Here is a 23,897-nt window from a genome sequence, read left to right as displayed (position 1 = left end):
GGTGCCATATTCGATTTCGCAATATTTCACGAATATTCGATTGAATATTTGTCTTATATTCGTCGAAATCGAATATTCGTCATTATTCTATTTATCGCGATTAATATGCAATTTAATTATTTGCGTGTAGCGATTTTTAACTATATAGTGCAACTTTTCTATTGGTTTGCTAATGGTACGTGTATTTTACGAATATTCGCTATATTGCTATATATTCTTGTTTTAGAATATTACGAAGTTATTGCAATATAGCGAATATATTTGTTATTTAGAATATTCGTCTTTTTTTTCCATATTTCATGATTCCTTCCTGCTTAAATTGACTGCTTAAGTTGACTCATTGACCCACATGAAAGAAGCAGGGAGGAATCATGTTTTCAGATGTTAAAAAAAATTACGAATATTCGAAATAGCGAATATATAGCACTATATTCAAAATATTCGCAAAGTTAATTAATATTCGCTATTCGAATATTCACGCTCAACACTATTCCTTACATGAGTGATATAAATTGTCTGTGCATCAGGAACTGCAACACACATTTTTTTCTATGGGCTGTCCTCAAATCATGACTTGGGGTACTGGAGAATGAGAGGCTTAAGAAACACTGATGTAGGACATTCATTTTGTATTTGCTACAAGATAGTCAACTATATGATTTAAAAGAATTAGCTGGGCTTATTTTGGTATACTGGACTGGTGCATTGAAAAGGGCAGCGGACTATGCTTTTCACTGCAGATGGAGCTGGGCTTGTACCATAAACTCCTTTTCACAGTAAGGTTTATTTTCAGCTCCCATTGCTCCTTTTATGTTTTTTTGTTTTTTCAAATTTATCTCAATTTCAGCTTTATCTTATCCCCCATGCGTGAATACTACTTTTCAGGTTTGTCATATGTCTGCTGTCTCATCAAGTCCTAGGGAAGTGAGATGTGTCACATGATCAGCAGATCATGTGACACAAACCAAATGCCTTGTTCTTACAAAGCTCCAATGCTGGACAGCAACTGAATATTAAAACAGATTTGGCACAGAAAGATATATAACAGCATTTTCTGTTGGGTGGGATATATTTTATTAGGGGCACAACCCCTTTAAAGGGATTGGCACATCCCATACATTGGGAGCATGTTGCTAGGATATGCCCCCAATGTCTAGCAGTCCAGAGAAGGGACCAACAGCTGTACATAGAACGGAGCCCGCAAAGTGAAGGAGAGCGGACAGCGCATGACCGGCTGCCTTACATTCATTTCTGTGGGACTGTCAAAAATCAAGCACTGGCTTGTTTATTTCCATCAGCCACAGAGAAGTGAATGAAGTGGTGGCCGCGCTTGAGCTGTGAACTTCCTATTCATTTCTGTAAGTCTTCTAAAAAATAGCTAAGCCCTGCTCGGCTATTTTTGTCACTCCTATAGAAATGAATGGAGGGTAGCCATGTATGCTTGGTCCACTCTCCTTCACTTCGTGGGCTCTGTACTAGAAATGGGTGTGGGTCTTACATCAGACATTGGTGGTATATCCTAATGATATGCCCCCAATGTATAAGATGGGCCAACCCTTTCAAGCCTATGGACTTGTGAGTGTATATGTTGGGAGATGTTTCTTCATGTATAAAACCATAGCCTACATCTTTACCCCCATAGAGAATAAAGTAGTGATGTGGTTATGTGCATCCCTACACAGTACCTACTGTAATTATCTAGCAATGTGTAAAGTTGTTGTGAAGATTTTTAACATTTAATAATGTTATATTAAAGGGACATGAATTTGCCTCCAAGTAGCTTTAATGATGAATTGATGGTGATCAGACAATTGTATAAAATACGTGGACTTGGATTAAGGCTTCTATGCTGAAAAGATAATATTTTCTTAGGACTCATGTCTGAAAGGATTGTCAAGAGATTGACGAGGTGATGAAGTGGCTTCTAAACCTACAATTCATCACACAAGAATAATGGCAAGCGTGAATTGAAAGAGGTAATGACAGGACCCTGGATACATTAACCAGTCATAGAAGACAAATCCAAGAAGAATTGCTTTCAGGGGAAATATTCCATGTGTTTATGCTTTTCTAAAAGAGTAGTAAGATAACATTGCAGTAATCTGGTATTCCTATCCTGCAATCAGATTGGAAGATAAAAAAAAAGACTGGCATGAAACAGAAATATAACAGTTTGGTATAATTCACCATGTCTAGAGGAAAGAAGGATTCCGCATTGGCACAGAAAAGGATTCTCCACTGCAAGAGCAGTGAGACTGTGGAGCTCTCTGCCATGAAGTTGTGATGGTGAAATCATTAAAAGAGTTCAAAGGGGACCAGGAAGCCATTATTAAGATTCCAGATTATACTTACTAGATTACTGGAGAAGGGTCATTGATCCATGAGGTTACTGTTATTGCAGGATTTGGAGCCCTGAAGAAAGTTGTTCCCTAAAATGAGGAAAATTGGCTTTTGTCTCTTGGGTTTTTTACTGCAGATTTCACCCTTTGCAATGCAAAGGGAAAGATCTGGGGCAAATCAGTGTCAAAATTCGCAAAACAAAATTCACAAGTAACACATGTGGATTTTGGTGTGGGAACACAGCAAAAACTGCACGATAATGTGTCCAGAAAATCTGCATAAGCTACACTGTCATGTTTATATACCTCAAAAGGTAGATTTATTATGAAGGGAATATTTAAAGGCAAAGGGGCAATTTTTATGACTGCATTTTACACATTTTGGGCTAAAAACAAACAATTTTTGTTTCAACTAGTATCTTAGAAGTTTTTGTGATACACGAGGTTTAAAATCTGTCTATTTACAGGCTGTTGCTCATGAGTTCCATCAGCTGATGGCTCATATGATGTCACAATGTAGGGGGAGGGGATAAGCACCAGAATGACAACAGAAGGAAAATGACCAGGAACTAGGCCTCAAGGCTAGGGAAAGGGAACGGGTGACCACCTAGGAAACCCTAGACCTAGCCCTGGCTCCTGTCAGTATGAATAGACCCTGAAGGTGGGAATATTCATACACCGGAAACCTAGGCCCTAGTAACCCTGAAAATCCCTAGGAGTAGCAACAGGGTTTGAGACTACTGGTTCCTTCCCAGATGAATGAACCAGCGTCTCCCTGAGGCCTAGTAAACAACGAGCAAATGGGAGCAACAAAATACAAGCGAAGTACACTTATCTTCAATAGGAAATGGATGAACAGGAACTCTGATGAGAACTAAACAACAGCTCAGATAATATCAACCGCATGTTATGTAGTGCCGCCAGTCTCTCAGATCTTCTAACCTCTGTCATGGGAGGGACCGTGACATATGAAGCCTTATCTCTGATCTCCTGACCTGATAAACATTGATTTAGGCCTTATTCTTATCAGTTTGATAAGAGTTTAATGTAAAAGCACTACATTTTCAGGCAGCCATCACAAGGGGAGCTCCGTGAAATCCAATAATTGCAGCTTCCATAAATTCCTTCGCACAGATCTTCATCTAGCGGTGGCTGCAGGCATCCAGCTTTTTAATAGAAGGGATGCAGATTTATCAATGTATTTATGCCAGTTGTCTGGTGTGAATACATTCACAATAAGTGCCTTATTCTGCATTGTATATGAGTGATTAATGCACGTGTTTTGGGAAACTGGGTGGGGCAGGGGGGGCCATACTAAGTTTTGCTATGGGGCCCTATGAGATCTGTGTATGCCCCTGTCAGAATATGGAGGAGATGTCATGAAACAGCTAGAAATCAAAACCACAATACAGTAAAACAAAGAGATTGTGAATATGTTTTAACTATTTCTATTATGACCCCTAATAAATGCACTTTATGCCAGAGCACCCAAAACATCTTAACACATGGTAAACGTGCATAACCAGGCTAAGATACATCTGAAGAAATAGTTTTGTCAGTCAGCAACCATCTAGCACCTCAAGCTTTCTCAGGAAGCCCAGAGTCACTTTAATGAGGTAGCAATTCATACTAAATATTTAAAATAAGCAAATCCCTTCCCACTGTTTACAAACCAACAGCAAAGAAAAATCATTTTATCTCTTGGCCAAATCCCGCACGACATGCAAACTCTTTGACAAATCTGTCAGGGGAAATAAGAAGTGTCTGCGATTTTCGGCAGATATGACATTGTGTCATGAGTAGGTAGAGTGCAATGACAGAATATACTCTGACAAAGAAAACAGCCTTGTTGTCGTCACAGAAACCTTTAAAATGCATCCCAAAAAACTCAACACATGTCACCAGGCACAAGATTACAAAACGTAGGCCCTGATTTTGTGACATTTATTCCTGCGAACGGGATAATGAGAGGTAGCAACAGTTGGTAGGTTTTCATTACAAAAAAAAACAAAAAAACACGAGACTTGTTCCAGCCTGAATTCATGGTCTGTATTATTCTAATCCTGACAATCTATATGTTTATTTCCTTCTAAAACAAATAATATTAGCACAAAAAAAAAAAAACTTCGAGAGTGCCAAGTGACAAATAGGCTTGGGAACAGAATTAAAGAGTCGACAGAGTAAAGGTAGAAGGAAAATGTGTCTGCACTGGAAAGTGAACTTGTAAGGAAGATAATGCATCATTTGAGTTGTTTAAGTTGTGAAATCTGCTACTACTTTAGAATGTTTTTAATGCTGAATCTATTTAAAGGGGATGCTCACATTCAGCTGCTTAAGGCTGGAAATACACATGGATGCAGTTGTCTAAGTCAAAGCCCAGAGTGGATCCAGCAGGATGGAGAAGTACAAGTCCTTCTATTATAAAACCCCATGCCTTCTGAATCCACTTCTGGTTATGGCTTAAAAACGGCCATAAAAACTGTAACCAGTTTCCAGATGTATGGATCTCTTGGATTGATGAAAATAAGCATAATAATGGTTCAACATTTCCACCATGTTCAAGCTCTGTGCTTCTCATTAGAGGGGGGAAAAAGAAACATGGCGTTACATTTACTAGTAAACCAGATTACCAGATTGATCCAGAATTCTGCTGCACATGCTATTCACCACATTTGTTAAAAGTGTTGGCTGCTTTCTTCTAACAGCTCCACTCCTGTCCATGGGTTGTGTCTGGTATTGCAGCTCGTCTCTGTTGGAGTCAATAGAGCAGAGCTGCCATACACTATCTGTTGACAGAGGTGGTGCTGTTTTTGGAATAAAGCAGACATGGTATCCTAATACTGGACAACTTTTTTAAGTGTCTTAAACATTTTTTTTTACCTTACTGGGCAAGTTGAAAGAGAAGTGGAAAAGAAGTGACCTGATGGTAATGGCATGACTTACGTTGTGACACTGTGCAGCAAAACGGAACCAAAATTATGTTGTAAAGAAGCACCAAATATGTCATTTGGCATCAGCCACTCTGATAAGTTTGGCATATCTTTAGACTGTTTAGCTTAGGTTTACACTGCCTAAGTCTTAGGATTAGTAGATCTCCCTATATGCTGAGGGTGAAAATTTGTCCTGAATATTTCCAACTTTACAGCTCTAGATACAAGAGAGAGCACTGCTGCATTGAAGTGGCATGCCTTTAATGAAGGCAGGAGACACAGCTGCTAGAGGGTCCGGAGAGAGAGGGGCCCGATGTTGAACCCCTTGTTCATTTTAACGTGTGAAAACACAGCATTTTCATGCAGCCACCACTAGGGGGAACTTGGTGAAAACAAATTATAGAATACATGCCTATGCACTGAGCTCCCTCTAGTGGTGGTTGTAGGCAGCCAGCTTTGTAATAGATGGGAAGCAGGAGATTCAGTAATGTGTTTATGCTAGTTGTTTGGCTTGAATACATTAAGAAATATGGTGGTCAGAATGAGAGCCGTATTTATGAAGCACCTGTTGCACTTTAATGATCTGTATTAGACTGGAAGCACACATGCAGTTTTCAATGCAGATTTAATTTTTACCAAAGCAGGGTGGAGAAGTATTCAGTACATCTTTCCTTGGTATAGTATTTCCCATTAATTTTGAGTTCATTTCAGGATTTGCTTTAAATAACTGTATGTGTAATTCCAGTCTTCATTCGATTAGGTCTCCATGGATTTTTACCCGTTGACTGCAAACAAGAGATCATTGGAACTGGCAAGGACTTAAACACAAGAATTTTAGGACATTACAGAAATGTTCACTATACAAAACAATAAATTGCAAAGCCCTTCACAAAAGACTTGGTAGATGTATGCATCAGTGGTCAAAGGTCTGAATATGGAAACATGCATTTCACCAAAAGCATAAATATGTAAACGACCTTGCAAGCAATTTCACGAGGCCGAATGAATAGAAATTTTACTATAGAAGTTGCAGTCAATTTAGTGTTAACTTCCCTATCTAAGTAACCTTGCTGTCAATTCTTCCTCTCTGACACTAGAGTCATTGGAGAACAAGAGGGCTCACGAGCAACTTCAGAGACGGGAGAACTGACTAATTCAAATTTTCTGACAGTTAAACGAAGGAAACAAATGAGGAAATGACTTGACACGTATAATACTGAGAAGGAAATGAGGGAATAGTTTGGCAAGCTTAATGCCATCACATTCAACTAGGTCATAATTCTGGATGAATTAAGTGTAACACAAGTCCCACCGCCCCTTGCCCCACCATGCCTGACTTGGTGGGTAGTTTATTCCAAACATATTAAATTGAATTTCTCCTTAAATGAAAACCTTCGCTGGCTCTTTATTCTCACGTACCATCTGCTCATGAGAAAGTCACCATTTGTGGATATAAAAATAGTTGACCTGGGTTTCGGAATCAGAATTGCTTTGCTCAGCTATTGAAATAAGACTATGAGATTTTATTATATACACTATTAAATTTGACACTTCAGACTATTATTATTCATGTGCAGGTCTACAGGAACAGTGGTGCAGTCACCACAGCCCTGTACTTGCTGCCAGACCTGAAATCCAGGACATAAAATAATCCATTTCTTTCCCAGAGTCAAATTGGTTCTGCAAGTCAAGAATTGTGGGGCCCCTACTAATTTGTTGATGTACTGAAGAAATATTGCAAAAGTAAAAATACTCTACTGTACAATCAAGGGTCCATTCACACGTCAGTATTTTTACCTTTCCAGAAAAACGTTCCTTTTTTTTGCGGATCCGTTTTTCAGTACAACCTTCCATTTTTTTTTTACTAAAGTGCTTCCGAATCCGTTCCGTGTTTCCGTTATTCCGTTTTCTTGTTTTATTTTCCATCCATTTTCCTGTCAACGGATCCGCAAAATCGGATGACATTCAGATGGTTTTGTGCATGTCATCCGCATTTATGCGGATCCATTGACTTGAATGGACAACGGACCTGAAAAACGGACAGAAAGTAGGACAAGCTTAATTTTTTTTTCAGGATCCGCATACTCGAAAATAGGAAAACAGAACGGATTCCGTTATTCGGACAGCACTATGATTGGTGTCCGCATTTTTGCAGAGCCAATTGAAATTAATGGATCCGAAAAAACCTTCCTATTTAAATCGGAATGGGAACGGAGTGTTATAGTGGACGTGTGAATGGACCCTAACTCTGAACTTCAGTTTATAGCTTATACTCTGTAGTCATTTTGTAAATTCATTATATTACATATCATGTACTGATCCTGAGTTACATCCTGTATTATACTCCAGAGCTGCACTCACTATTCTGCTGGTGGAGTCAGTGTGTATATACATTACATATTCTGCACTAATCCTTCTCATTCAAAGAGTTTTCTTTATTTTCATGACTATGAAAATTGTAGATTCACACTGAAGGCATCAAAACTATGAATTAACACATGTGGAATTATATACATAACAAACAAGTGTGAAACAACTGAAAATATGTAATATTCTAGGTTCTTCAAAGTAGCCACCTTTTTGCTTTGATTACTGCTTTGCACACTCTTGGCATTCTCTTGATGAGCTTCAAGAGGTAGTCCCCTGAAATGGTTCTCACTTCACAGGTGTGCCCTTTCAGGTTTAATAAGTGGGATTTCTTGCCTTATAAATGGGGTTGGGACCATCAGTTGCGTTGAGGAGAAGTCAGGTGGATACACAGCTGATAGTCCTACTGAATAGACTGTTAGAATTTGTATTATGGCAAGAAAAAAGCAGCTAAGTAAAGAAAAACGAGTGGCCATCATTACTTTAAGAAATGAAGGTCAGTCAGTCAGCCGAAAAATTGGGAAAACTTTGAAAGTAAGGGCTATTTGACCATGAAGGAGAGTGATGGGGTGCTGCGCCTCCACAGTCACCGGACCTGAACCCAATCGAGATGGTTTGGGGTGAGCTGGATCGCAGAGTGAAGGCAAAAGGGCTAAGCATCTCTGGGCACTCCTTCAAGACTGTTGGAAGACCATTTCAGGGGACTACCTCTTGAAGCTCATCAAGAGAATGCCAAGAGTGTGCAAAGCAGTAATCAAAGCAAAAGGTGTCTACTTTGAAGAACCTAGAATATGACATATTTTCAGTTGTTTCACACTTGTTTGTTATGTATATAATTCCACATGTGTTAATTCATAGTTTTGATGCCTTCATAGTCATGAAAATAAAGAAAACTCTTTGAATGAGAAGGTGTGTCCAAACTTTTATATATATATATATATATATATATATATATATATATATATATACACACTCACCTAAAGAATTATTAGGAACACCTGTTCTATTTCTCATTAATGCAATTATCTAGTCAACCAATCACATGGCAGTTGCTTCAATGCATTTAGGGGGGGTGGTCCTGGTCAAGACAATCTCCTGAACTCCAGACTGAATGTCAGAATGGGAAAGAAAGGTGATTTAAGCAATTTTGAGCGTGGCATGGTTGTTGGTGCCAGACGGGCCGGTCTGAGTATTTCACAATCTGCTCAGTTCCTTCGATTTTCACGCACAACCATTTCTAGGGTTTACAAAGAATGGTGTGAAAAGGGAAAAACATCCAGTATGCGGCAGTCCTGTGGGCAAAAATGCCTTGTGGATGCTAGAGGTCAGAGGAGAATGGGCCGACTGATTCAAGCTGATAGAAGAGCAACGTTGACTGAAATAACCACTCGTTACAACCGAGGTATGCAGCAAAGCATTTGTGAAGCCACAACACGCACAACCTTGAGGCGGATGGGCTACAACAGCAGAAGACCCCACCGGGTACCACTCATCTCCACTACAAATAGGAAAAAGAGGCTACAATTTGCACGAGCTCACCAAAATTGGACTGTTGAAGACTGGAAAAATGTTGCCTGGTCTGATGAGTCTAGATTTCTGTTGAGACATTCAAATGGTAGAGTCCGAATTTGGCGTAAACAGAATGAGAACATGTATCCATCCTCTGATGGCTACTTCCAGCAAGATAATGCACCATGTCACAAAGCTCGAATCATTTCAAATTGGTTTCTTGAACATGACAATGAGTTCACTGTACTAAAATGGCCCCCACAGTCACCAGATCTCAACCCAATAGAGCATCTTTGGGATGTGGTGTGTGGGAGCTTCGTGCCCTTGGATGTGCATCCCTCAAATCTCCATCAACTGCAAGATGCTATCCTATCAATATGGGCCAACATTTCTAAAGAATGCTATCAGCACCTTGTTGAATCAATGCCACGTAGAATTAAGGCAGTTCTGAAGGCAAAAGGGGGTCCAACACCGTATTAGTATGGTGTTCCTAATAATTCTTTAGGTGAGTGTATATATGTGTATATATATATATTATATATATTATAAGATCATTACAAGATGGTGTAAAACTCCAGACAAGACTTACAGATTCTCGACGTCTGCCTCTGACACTTGTTGGAGGTGTCTGAAGGAAAGGGGCACCTTCCTCCATATTTGGTGGACATGCCCTAGTATCAACAAATGGTGGGAGCAGATTTTCCAAATATGCAACCAAATACAGTTGCAAGAAAAAGTATGTGAACCCTTTGGAATTATATGGATTTCTGCACAAATTGGTCATAAAATGTGATCTGATCTTCATCTAAGTCACAACAATAGACAATCACAGTCTGCTTAAACTAATAACACAAAGAATTAAATGTTACCATGTTTTTATTGAACACACCATGTAAACATTCACAGTGCAGGTGGAAAAAGTATGTGAACCCTTGGATTTAATAACTGGTTGAACCTCCTTTGGCAGCAATAACTTCAACCAAACGTTTCCTGTAGTTGCAGATCAGACGTGCACAACGGTCAGATGTAATTCTTGACCATTCCTCTTTACAGAACTGTTTCAGTTCAGCAATATTCTTGGGATGTCTGGTGTGAATCGTTTTCTTGAGGTCATGCCACAGCATCTCAATCGGGTTGAGGTCAGGACTCTGACTGGGCCACTCCAGAAGGCGTATTTTCTTCTGTTTATGCCCTTCTGTTGTTGATTTACTTCTATGCTTTGGGTCGTTGTCCTGTTGCAACACCCATCTTCTGTTGAGCTTCAGCTGGTGGACAGATGGCCTTAAGTTCTCCTGCAAAATATCTTGATAAACTTGGGAATTCATTTTTCTTTCGATGATAGCAATCCGTCCAGGCCCTGACGCAGCAAAGCAGCCTCAAACCATGAACCCCCACCGCCATACTTCACAGTTGGGATGAGGTTTTGATGTTGGTGTGCTGTGCCTCTTTTTCTCCACACATAGTGTTGTGTGTTTCTTCCAAACAACTCAACTTTGCTTTCATCTGTCCACAGAATATTTTGCCAGTACTGCTGTGGAACATCCAGGTGCTCTTGTGCAAACTGTTAACGTGCAGCAGTGTTTTTTTTGGACAGCAGTGGCTTCCTCTGTGGTATCCTCCCATGAAATCCATTCTTGTTTATTGTTTTAAGTATCGTAGATTCGCTAACAGGGATGATAGCATATGCCAGAGACTTTTGTAAGTCTTTAGCTGACACTCTAGGATTCTTCTTCACCTCATTGAGCAGTCTGCGCTGTGCTCTTGCAGTCATCTTTACAGGACGGCCACTCCTAGGGAGAGTAGCAGCAGTGCTGAACTTTCTCCATTTATAGACAATTTGTCTTACCGTGGACTGATGAACAGCAAGGCTTTTGGAGATACTTTTATAACCCTTTCCAGCTTTATGCAAGTCAACAATTCTTAATCGTAGGTCTTCTGAGAGCTCTTTTGTGCGAGGCATCATTCACATCAGGCAATGCTTCTTGTGAAAAGCAAACCCAGAACTGGTGTGTGTTTTTTATAGGGCAGGGCAGCTGTAACCAACGCCTACAATCTCATCTCATTGATTGGACTCCAGTTGGCTGACAACTTACTCCAATTAGCTCTTGGAGATGTCATTAGTCTAGGGGTTCACATACTTTTTCTACCTGCACTGTGAATGTTTACATGGTGTGTTCAATAAAAACATGGTAACATTTAATTCTTTGTGTGTTATTAGTTTAAGCAGACTGTGATTGTCTATTGTTGTGACTTAGATGAAGATCAGATCACATTTTATGACCAATTTGTGCAGAAATCCATATCATTCCAAAGTGTTCACATACTTTTTCTTGCAACTGTATGTAGGACCACGATTCGACCTTCTCCTGAATCCGCCCTTCTTAACCTCTACGCATCCACTCTCGACAGCCCTGACCTACAGCTGTTTAGATATCTGATCATGGCAGCTAAGTTTTTGATACCGAGATGTTGGCTCTCTGTGAACCTCCCATCAGTCGAACAATGGTCTCTTAAAGTTGATCAGCTATACAGGCTTGAGGAGATCTCAGCATGGGAAATGCGGTCAATCCAAAAGTTCAATAAAGTTTGGAATAGATGGAAGGTCTTCAGAGAACAATGACTCACTTAGAAACTGGGCATCTCAAATTCCAAGATGACTCCCTACCTTGCAACACTTTGGTCCTGCGCCGTCCCCGCTCCAGATCATCCTGCTCCAGATCATTCTACACTAGATTATCCTTCATCAGATCATTCCTCATCAGATCATTCCTTATCAGCACTATTTGCCAGAGAATTTACTACTTTACTACTTCCAGATCCCTTTAATCCAAGCTCCATTACTTGCTCAAGACCGATGTAACTGACTTTTCCAGACTAAGCTACATAAAGAACCATAACAGAGATCTAGAGTTACTTAAACCTTACTGTTGATATGTTTATTACATATTCTTTTCAGGAGGAACTGGATCCTCAAATTTGTGTATTGAAACTCAACTCAATAAAAACATTTAAAAAAAACAAACAGCACACTCATTTCCCCCCTCCCCCCACACACAATATACATGCACATATTCTCCCCTCCTTTATTTTATTCTCTCTTCCCCTTCCTACCTCATTTTTCGCAGTCCCCCCTCCCCATAAATATCTGTTACACACACAAAGTTAAGTTCATTACCTGCGAGCCCTAAACTCTGATCTACTTACCAACACAAAACAAAAATCTACAGTATTAGAAACAGCACCCTCAGCAGGAAAGGTCTTATAGAACTCAGATGTTAAGCCATCTGGACCTGGTGGCTTCTTGAGAGCAAGCCTTTCAATTGCCAATCCAACTTCCTCTTCCAGGATCATCTCTGTCAAAATGACGCGAAAGGTCTACTCCTAGGTCAGAGACAGTTTCAGACAGGAAAAGTCTATCACATCCCAATTTAGACCCCTCTTCCTCAAGAGGAATGAAGAGAAGGATGAATTCCAGGATCCCTGATCTGGATCTTCTCAGGGATCCTGTACTATCAACCGGTCCTGTGACCACTTTACTACTTACTGACATCTTGCAGTTTCTTTAAATGTACTCTCTACCAGCAGGATATAATTGGCAGACTGACATAGCTGTCTCATGGCTTTCTTTAAAGAGGACCTTTCACTAGTTTAAAAACTAAAAACGAACTATATCAGTGGGCAGAGCGGCACCCAGGGGTCCCCCTGCACTTACTGGTATGTCTGGGCGCCGCTCCGTTAGCCCGGTATAGGCTCCGGTGTGCAGCTCCCTCTGCTATGAGCTGTGCGCTACGATTAGCCAGCGCTGCAGCAAGGGACAACCCTAATACAAAAACTCCGCCCCGTACAACAGAAGGAGCTGCACACACCGGAGCCTATACGGGGCGAACGGAGCGGCGCCCAGACATACCAGTAAGTGCAGGGGGGCCCCTGGGCGCCGCTCTGCCCACTGATATAGTAAGTTTTTAGTTTTTAAACTAGTGAAAGGTCCTCTTTAAATGGAACTTGTTTCTTCCTTTCTACGATAGTTGTTAGCTGTGTGAAAGCCCAGGCCTTCCTAAAGGGCTTGTGGCCACTAATTGTGCCTGTTAGGTTTAGCAATTAGCTGGTATCCTTTGACTAGGCAGCTCAGACACGCACCAGCCCACTGCCATCTAATTTTCACATAGCAAAGGCATAAAGGAGGGGGTCTGTCACAAATACAAATATATACCAGCCCAAGACAAGTCCCGATAATCTATATACAACCATTTAATTCCAAGAATTACTCATTAAGACTTTTTAAAAATGTATAGGAGTGTTACTTGTAAGCTGTTAAAGAGGGCAATGGCGTGCTAATTAAGGAGAGGTCAGACACAGGTTCACAGACTTGTGGTACTGGTGTCTATGGCATAAACTCAAGTCCCACCAGAAATATGGACAGATTAGAATCTATTACCAGTGAAATTAAAGAAGCATATTTTTAAAAGCAGCACATTTGCTCATTAATTAAGACTAATAAGATCTAAAGAGAGAAGAGGGCAGCTACAAATTATTGCATAAATAATAGTTTCTGATGGACACAATGTATCACGTTCTTTATTCTACTTATTCAAAGCTATACTTTTAAAGAGCTGTTCCAAGGAGACTCCATGGCGAATCTTTTGAAGACAGTGCCCAAACTGCAACCCAAAACCCAAATATTTATCCTAAAGTGCCAACACGGCAATTTAACCTGAATACCAATATAGTATATCTTCCATGTACTTTATCATTTAGCTATAATAACCTGCCTGCATTCAGTGCACTGCCTGTGCTGTTCATAGCAGGCTCAGTGCTGTTGAATGGCAGGAAAAGTCTAAGGCTACTTTCACACTGCCGTTTCTGGGTCCGCCGGTGAGATCCGTTTCAAGGCTCTCACAAGCGGCCCAAAACGGATCAGTTTAGCCCCAATGTATTCTGAATGGATAAGGATCCGTTCAGCCTCCATTCCGCTCTGGAGGCGGACACCAAAACGCTGCTTGCAGTGTTTTGATGTCCGCCTGACGATGCAGAGCCAAACGGATCCGTCCTGACTTACAATGTAAGTCAATGGGGACGGATCCGTTTTCACTGACACAATATGGTGCAATTGAAAACGGATCCGCCTCCCATTGACTTTCAATGTAAGTCAAAACGGAGCCATTTGCATTATCATGAACAAAAAATATATATATATTATTATTATTATTATTATTTTTTTGTTCATGGTAATGCAAACTGATCCGTTCTGAACGGATGCAAGTGTTTGCATTATAGGTGCGGGTCCGTCTGTGCAGATACCAGACGGATCCGCACCTAACGCAGGTGTGAAAGTAGCCTAAGGCGTTTTGGTACACCATAGACTTTTTCCAGGGTGTGGGTGGAAGAGAGGGCTCTGAGTGCCGCCTCTGAGACCCGTGCCACTGGTCTAAAGCCTTTAGAAAGAAATGTTTTTCAATGTAATGTAAATAGCAGTGTTACTATTTACACTGGACTATGTTTAATCCCTCCTTTAGCAATTTTATACACTCCCCAGTCTTAAGGAGTATGTGATAGTTCATCTTATACTGGTTCATGAACTGGATGACAGAACTAGATTAAAGACCGTTACACAGAATATATATATATATATATATATATATATATATATATATATATACACATGTTAACCACTTGCCATCTGGGCCCTTTGCCCCCTTCCTGACCAGGCCAAATTTTGCAAAACGGACATATCTCACTTTATGTGGTAATAACTTTGGAACGCCTTTATTTATCCAAGTCATTCAGAGATTGTTTTCTCGTGACACATTGTACTTCATGATAGTCATAAATTTGAGTCAAAATATTTCACCTTTATTTATGAAAAAATCCCAAATTTACCCAAAAATTAAAAAAAATCGCAATTTTCTAAATTTCAATTTCTCTGCTTTTAAAACAGAAAGTGATACCTCATAAAATATTTATTATTTAACATTCCCCATATGTCTACTTTATGTTGGCATCATTTTGGAAATGTCATTTTATTTTTTTAGGACGTTAGAAGGCTTAGAAGTTTAGAAGCAATTCTTCAAATTTTTAAGAAAATTGCCAAAACCCACTTTATAAGGACCAGTTCAGGTCTGAAGTCACTTTGTGGGGCCTACATAGTGGATACCCCCATAAATGACCCCATTGTAGAAACTACACCCCTCAAGGTATTCAAAACCGATTTTACAAACTTTGTTAACCCTTTAGGCGTTCCACAAGAATTAAAGGAAAATGGAGATCAAATTTTAAAATTTCACTTTTTTGGCAGATTTTCCATTTTAATCAATTTTTTTCTCTAACACATCGATGGTTAGCCAAACAAAACTCAATATTTATTACCCAGATTCTGCGGTTTACAGAAACACCCCACATGTGGTCGTAAACTGCTGTATGGGCACACGGCAGGGCGCAGAAGGAAAGGAACTCCACATGGTTTTTAGATGCCATGTCCCATTTGAAGCCCCCTGATGCACCCTTACAGTAGAAACTCCCAAGAAGTGACCCCATTTTGGAAACTAGGGGATAAGGTGCCAGTTTTATTAGTACTATTTTTGGGTACATATGATTTTTTGATCATTCAATATAACACTTTATGGGGCAAGGTGACCAAAAAATTGGTTGTTTTAGCACAGTTTCTATTTATTTATTTTTACAGCGTTCACCTTAGGGGTTCAGTCAAGTGACATTTTTATAGAGCAGATTGTTACGGACGTGGCGATACCTAATATGTATACTTTTTCTCATTTATTAAAGTTTTACACAATAATAGCATTTTTGAAACCAAAAAAATATGTTTTAATGTGTCCATGTTCTGAGAGCTATAGTTTTTTTATTTTTTGAGAGATTTTCTTATGTAGGGGCTAATTTTTTGCGGGATGAGGTGACGGTTTTATTGGTACCATTTTGTGGGACATACGCGTTTTTGATCACTTGGTGTTGCACCTTTTGTGATGCAAGGTGACAAAAATTGCTTGTTTTGACACAGTTTTTTTTTTTTTTTTTTTACGGTGTTCACCCGAGGGGTTAGCTCATGTGATATTTTTATAGAGATGGTTTTTACGGACGCGGCAATACCTAATATGTATACTTTTTTTTATTTGTTTCACTTTAACACAATAATAGCATTTTTGAAACCAAAAAAATGATGTTTTAGTGTCTCCATGTTCTAAGAGCTATAGTTTTTTTATTTTTTGAGAGATTTTCTTATGTAGGGGCTCATTTTTTGCGGGATGAGGTGACGGTTTTATTGGTACCATTTTGTGGGACATACGCGTTTTTGATCACTTGGTGTTGCACCTTTTGTGATGCAAGGTGACAAAAATTGCTTGTTTTGACACAGTTTTTTTTATTTCTTTTTTACGGTGTTCATCCGAGGGGTTAGGTCATGTGATATTTTTATAGAGCTAGTTTTTACGGACGCGGCAATACTAAATATGTCTATTTTACGTTATTTTTTCTATTTTTAATTTTTTTTTTTTATTCCTAACTTGGGAACTTTTTTTTTTTTTACATGTGAAACTTTATTTTATTTTATTTTTTCAACCCTTTATTTTTTTTATTTTTTTTACACTTTTCGTCCCCCATAAGGTCATACAAGACCTCTGGGGGACATTTGCTTCACTTTTTCTTTTTTTTTTCACAGTTGATTTCTCCTGTAACTGGGGCTGAGATAGTAGCCCCAGTTACAGGACAAATGCACCCCTATAGAGGCTGTACAGCAGCAATCCTGCGCTGTACAGCCTCAGTGCAGGGCTGATCGAGGTCTCTGTGAGACCTCACACAGCCCCTGCACTCTCCGGTCCCGGCGGTCACATGACCGCCGGGCCGGAACAGGAAGCGCATAGCGCTTCCTGCTCTGCAGACACAGCGCTCGGTGAGCGCTGTGTCTGCAGCGATCGTGAAGGCAGGGACACCTGGGCACTGTCCCTGCCTTGTCTTAGGGTTGCCCTGCTGTCACTGACAGCGGGCAACCCGATCAGCAGCTGCACGATTAGCGTGCAGCTGCTATTTCTGACAGGACGTTTTAAAACGTGCTGTCAGAAATAGACGTCCACCCATAGGACGTTTATATCCTATGGGCGGACGTGAGGCGGTTAAAACTCTAAAAATTTGAATATTGTGCAAAGTTCATTTATTTCAGTAATGCAACTTAAAAGGTGAAACTAATATATGAGACTCATTACAGGCAAAGCGAGATATTTCAGGCCTTTATTTGTTACATTTTAGATTATTATGGCTTACAGCTTATGAAACCTCAAAGTCTCAATTTTGAGGTTCCCTTTGTTCAGGGGGTATGGATTAATTAGCTGACTAGAGTGTGACACTTTGAGCCTAGAATATAGAACCTTTTCACAAAATTCTAATTTTAAGCTGCATTAATGCAATTCCTTTTAATTTGCATTACTGAAATAAATGGACTTTTGCACGATATTCAAATTTTTTGAGTTTCACCAGTATGTGTGTGTGTGTGTGTGTGTGTATATATATATATATATATATATATATATATATACACTGCTCAAAAAAATAAAGGGAACACACAAATAACACATCCTAGATCTTTACATAGTTGAATGTGCTGACAACAAAATCACACAAAAAAAAAAATGGAAATCAAATTTTTTAACCCATGGAGGTCTGTATTTGGAGTCACCCTCAAAATTAAAGTGGAAAAACACACTACAGGCTGATCCAACTTTGATGTAATGTCCTTAAAACAAGTCAAAATGAGGCTCAGTAGTGTGTGTGGCCTCCACGTGCCTGTATGACCTCCCTACAACGCCTGTGCATGCTCCTGATGAGGTGGCGGACGGTCTCCTGAGGGATCTCCTCCCAGACCCGGACTAAAGCATCTGCCAACTCCTGGACAGTCTGTGGTGCAACAGTCTGTTGGTGGATAGAGCGAGACGTGATGTCCCAGATGTGCTCAATTGGATTCAGGTCTGGGGAATGGGCGGGCCAGTCCATAGCATCAATGCCTTCGTCTTGCAGGAACTGCTGACACACTCAAGCCACATGAGGTCTAGCATTGTCTTGCATTAGGAGGAACCCAGGGCCAACCGCACCAGCATATGGTCTCACAAGGGGTCTGAGGATCTCATCTCGGTACCTAATGGCAGTCAGGCTACCTCTGGTGAGCACATGGAGGGCTGTGCGGCCCTCCAAAGAAATGCCACCCCACACCATTACTGACCCAATGCCAAACCGGTCATGCTGGAGGATGTTGCAGGCAGCAGAACGTTCTCCACGGCGTCTCCAGACTATGTCACGTCTGTCACATGTGCTCAGTGTGAACCTGCTTTCATCTGTGAAGAGCACAGGGCGCCAGTGGCAAATTTGCCAATCTTGGTGTTTTCTGGCAAATGCCAAACGTCTTGCACGGTGTTGGGCTGTAAGCACAACCCCCACCTGTGGACGTCGGGCCCTCATATCACCCTCATGGAGTCTGTTTCTGACCATTTGAGCAGACATATGCACATTTGTGGCCTGATGGATGTCATTTTGCAGGGCTCTGGCAGTGCTCCTCCTGTTCCTCATTGCACAAAGGCGGAGGTAGCGGTCCTGCTGCTGGGTTGTTGCCCTCCTACGGCCTACTCCACGTCTCCTGATGTACTGACCTGTCTCCTGGTAGCGCCTCCATGCTCTGGACACTACGCTGACAGACACAGCAAACCTTCTTGCCACAGCTCGCATTGATGTGCCATCCTGGATAAGCTGCACTACCTGAGCCACTTGTGTGGGTTGTAGAATCCGTCTCATGCTACCACTAGAGTGAAAGCACCGGCAGCATTCAAAAGTGACTAAAACATCAGCCAGGAAGCATAGGAACTGAGAAGTGGTCAGGTCACCACCTGCAGAAACACTCCTTTATTGGGGGTGTCTTGCTAATTGCCTATAATTTCCACCTGTTGTCTATCCCATTTGCACAACAGCATGTGAAATTGATTGTCACTCAGTGTTGCTTCCTAAGTGGACAGTTTGATTTCACAGAAGTGTGATTGACTTGGAGTTACATTGTGTTGTTTAAGTGTTCCCTTTATTTTTTTGAGCAGTGTATATATATATATAGAAAAGGAAAATAATGGCGGCACCGGAAAAAACACAAGGAGGGAGCTAGGTCCAGGGATGTAGCAGCTTACCCCGTCAAATAGAGATGAAAAACAGACAGCCCTCCAAGTAAAAGATAGTGGTGTTTATTCACCCATGTGGATGGCAACGTTTCAGCTCATACGCTTGAAAAAGGCTCTTGTATGAGCTGAAACGTTGCCATCCACATGGGTGAATAAACACCACTATCTTTTACTTGCAGTGCTGTCCGTTTTTCATCTCTCTCTCTCTCTCTATATATATATATATATATATATATATATATATATATGGTCTTGTGCACATGTCTATATTTTTCATCTGTGTGCTATCCCCATTTCTTGCGGCTAGCTTACTGACCCATTAGTTTCTATGGGGCCATGCACACGTCTATATTTTTGGTGAAGAGCACACTGACCCATTTGTTCCTATGGGGCTGCGGATAAATGTGGCCATTACACAACAAGCTCTATTTTTGTTCTTTTTGTGGATAATCAAGAGTGGATTGGCCAATTCCCTGGTGGACCAATGCCCAGGGCACTAAGTTCTCCTCACTCTCAAAGACGTGACACATAATGATGTGACAGTGATACAGTTGAATGCTGTGGTGGGGGTGGCAGTATTTTGTGCTGCACTTTGGTATTTGGTTCATCTGTGGGCGGTATTTTGTGCTGCACGAAGGTATTTATGGCCCCACCTACTTCTGTTGGCCCTGCCTACTTCTGTTGGCCCACCTTCTGTCAATTTGGCTTTGTCTACAACATGGGGCCACTTTTAGGTATTTTTTCCTAGTCCTCCCCTGATGAGAATAACCCTTGCCATTGATGGGAGTGTGAAAAATAAGGAATGCACATGGCATACCAACATGTCTGTGTGCATGAAATCTTAGAGCAGTGCATAAATATTATCTGAGTCAGGGGCATATCCAGAACTGACTGTGCCCCCCCCCCCCCTTCCCCACTTAAAATAAAACCTTTAAAAAACAATTAGTCTTTGTATTGTCAGGTCAGGAAGGGCATTCTTTGATATGAGGCAGGAGCCATGGCACATATCTGCCGAATTTGAATGAAAAAAGAATTGACGTGTCTAAGGTGTTTGGCAGCCGGGGCAGGTCTTTTCTCTGCCACACCCCCTCCATAGTTTAAACTTTGTGCCCCTCACGGTAGTTATGCCCCCATTATGCCCCTTTCACAGTATTAATGCCCTCTCTGTGCCCCTTTCACAGTATTAATGCCCTCTCTGTGCCCCTTTCACAGTAGTAATGCCCTCTCTGTGCCCCTTTCACAGTAGTAATGCCCTCTCTGTGCCCCTTTCACAGTAGTAATGCCCTCTCTGTGCCCCTTTCACAGTACTAATGTTCTCTCTGTGCTCCCTCAGTGTTAATAAAATAAAATAAAAAACAGTAAACTCCTGCACTCCCCTTGTCACGAACCAGCAGGTGTGAACCAACCGTGCCACGTGCCCTACCTCATCTGAGGGCATTGTCTAAGTGAACCCCTTGATCTTCACAGTACCCCTGATGGTGGGGATAGACTTTCCCGAGGGGAACACCAGGTCGCTACCTCTTGAGGAGGATTGGCACATGAAGCAGCTGGTCCAGGCGGACCAGGAGGTAAATGAGTAAAGTATCAGAGGTACAGACGTAATCAGCAGGCCGAGTCGTAACCAGCAGAAACAGTGCAGGACCGAAGGATGAGGCAGAGGCGAATTCAAACAAGTAATAGATCAGGGCAGGCGGCACAGGTATAGGTCAGGCAATCCGGGTTGGCAACAGGAGAGTCAAGGCAAGCCGGCAGGGATCAAACAGGTAGCAGACTCCAGAAACATAAGCACGAGTCAGGTACACAGGAACTAGGGTGGCCACTGGCTTCACCCAAGAAAGCCAAACCTCACTGGTCACGCCCCAAACAGATAAACCACACCCACCGCAGTGAAGCCACAACCCCACCTCTGTAAAGCCAAGCCCCCATCACAGACTGGGGAAAAATCAGGAGTTTTGAGGGGCAGGTGAGTTGGGGGCAGCCGGGGTGCTTCTCTCCCCCTCAGTCAGCCACAGGGAGCTCACGCTCAGACAGTGTAATGCTGCTGTCTGAGCATGAACTACTGAAAGGGTGGACATGCCTGTGTCCATTCAGGCCCTGCGCTGGATGGGGGACAGGGAGCCATAAAACCGGACTGTCCAGCCTAAAACTGGACATCTGGCCACCCTAACAGGTACACAAGTGTTGTGTCTTACTAGGTAATTGTGGGCACTACAAAAAGGGTCAATTGGGCCACGTTGTTCTCCACCTCCTGTGGAACAGTGGCATTGTATTTGACCTCACATTTTATTGTGTATTGCTATGCTTTTATGTGCATATTTTCCCTGTTATCTGTGTATCAGGCCTGTTAGGGTGTAGTTCCTCCTCCTAGACAATAGAGGGAGCTAGGGAACCCCTAATATATATAGTCAGGTCCTGTTCAGGGGTGAGTTCTGTGTGTAGAGTCAGAAGAGAGTGTGGACTTTAGCTAGGCAGCTGCTGAAGTGAGCTTCTGACATGCAGCTAGACAGCTCAGGCTTCTAGTTGTCCCCAGGGGATGAGTTACCTCCTGAAGAAACCTGCAGTTCCTACAAAGTACAGTGCAGAGCAGAGCAGAAGTGTTACCAGCTGAACCCCAGAGCTGAAGGGCAGAAGGATCTATCTAAAGCAAGGATATATACCTGAGGAAGTTTCCCTAACCAAGGATAAAGCCAACCATAGGGCATACGGGCCTTGGGATAAAGACAGACAGGAGTTCTGAGGAATAGTGCACAGGATTTCTGAGGAAAGGTGCAGCCTGCTCTGTAAGTGTGTTAACCCTCTGAGTATCTTGCAAGAACATTGTTGCCTGCCATTTGTATAAGCTTGCTTGAGACTGCTTCTGTCATATGGAACTGAACCTAAAGAACTGTAAATAGTTAATTGCTTCAGTAAACAAAAGTTTTGGTTCACTGCAAACTGTGTACTTCACTTACTACTATTATCAATCGGTGTGCCACTGTTACCGGCACTGGCGTCACAAACTTAAAGGGATCTTGCCACCGGCACATTAAGCCTGCAACACCCAGGGCACCTCACCTACCATCGGCCTGGTCCCTATATACTGAGAGTGCCCCAGAGGATCCAAGTGCCAGCCTCTCCATCACTGCTGTACGCCTGCCCAGGGTCTCCCTATAAACTGTGAGTAACCAAGAGCAACCCTCGATTGCCTAGTAACTGTGACCTCACCATCGCAATACCCTGCAGGGCTGCGTACTGCACAAGCAGAGATAACAGCGACCTAGCAGGACACAAGGACCTTGACACTGAGGCATTTAGGAGGGGGGCTGAGCCACATGTATATGTGCAGGAGGGCTCGGATTGGTCAGCGAGATCACATGATCTAACCTATAAAGCACGGGAAGTGACGTGCGCCCGCCCTTAAGGAAGTGCTGCAGGGAACAAGCAGCAAGCATACTGTGGCCAGGGCTGAAAGAAAACTCTGGAGCGGATCCCAGAACAACAGTACCTACACGCAGGGGCGTAGCTATAGGGGGTGCAGAGGAAGCAGTCGCTACCGGGCCCAGGAGCCTGAGGGGCCCAAAGACCCTTGTGCCACATAAGAAGACACTGGTATTATAGAAAGTCTATGCAAGTTACACCTCTGGCTGGACAGAAGGGGTTAGGTTAAGAATTTGGTATGGAGGAGAGGGGGGGCAGTTTCAATTTTTGCCTCATGCAGCACGAAGGTTTGAGGGAAGGGGGGCCCAAGCTGAATTCTTGCACCAGGGCCCATGACCCTTTAGCTACGCCCCTGCCTACACGGACAGAGCCCAGGACTGCAGCAGTAAATGGAAAAGCACTGGCAGCATATCACCGCTGAACACAGCGCCTGGGACCGTGGCAGAAAGCAGGGGAATAGCGGCGCACCCCTGCAGGCAGAAATCGTGCTGCAGTGCTGTGCAGGGGGAGCACAGGCAAATTCCCAGGCTCCTCCTACACAGTTCGGCAGCACGATCTTTGCCTGCAGGGCTGAATGGTGAAGCAGAGTGCAGAAGGCTCCTGGTGGAGGAAAGGATCGTGGGGAGCTGAGAGGTCTGTAAGTGAAAGGACCACCAGCTCCCCTGCGCTCTAGCAATGAACACTTTAATCTATATTGATGGAAGTGCTCATTGCAGCCGGGACCCCCCCCCCGACAGCTGACACCCAGAGCGGACTGCCCCCCACCCCTTCACTTCCTTTTTCCAGCAGGACTGCACCTAGACTTTCTGCAGCCTGTGGCAAAAACTGAATTGAGAGAAATAGAAACCAGCACTTGTTAAAAAATCTTCTTTTTTATTGATTTGTAGCTTCCTGTTCATTACCCTGCCCGTTGTCTCAAAGGAGTAGTGTAATTGGAAGTACTTGCTCCATTCATTTGAATTACACTACTCCACTGCAAAGGAAACAATGCACAGTGTAATGACCAGGAAACAGTGGACGTATGGAGCGCGCCTCCTCTTCAAACAGCTGATAGTCAGGGGTGTCTGGTGTCGAACCCCTGCCGATGTGATATTGATGACTTATTCTGAGGATTGGTAATTAATAGTAAAAAGTGGACCACCCCTTTTAAGTATGTTGCACAGACTGCTGGAGGAGGCCTG

The sequence above is a fragment of the Bufo bufo genome, chromosome 10 (genome assembly GCF_905171765.1).
Source record: "Bufo bufo chromosome 10, aBufBuf1.1, whole genome shotgun sequence".
NCBI classification, from domain to species: Eukaryota; Metazoa; Chordata; class Amphibia; order Anura; family Bufonidae; genus Bufo; species Bufo bufo.
The sequence above is the reverse complement of the archived record's forward strand: the minus strand, read 5'-3'. Positions refer to the sequence as shown.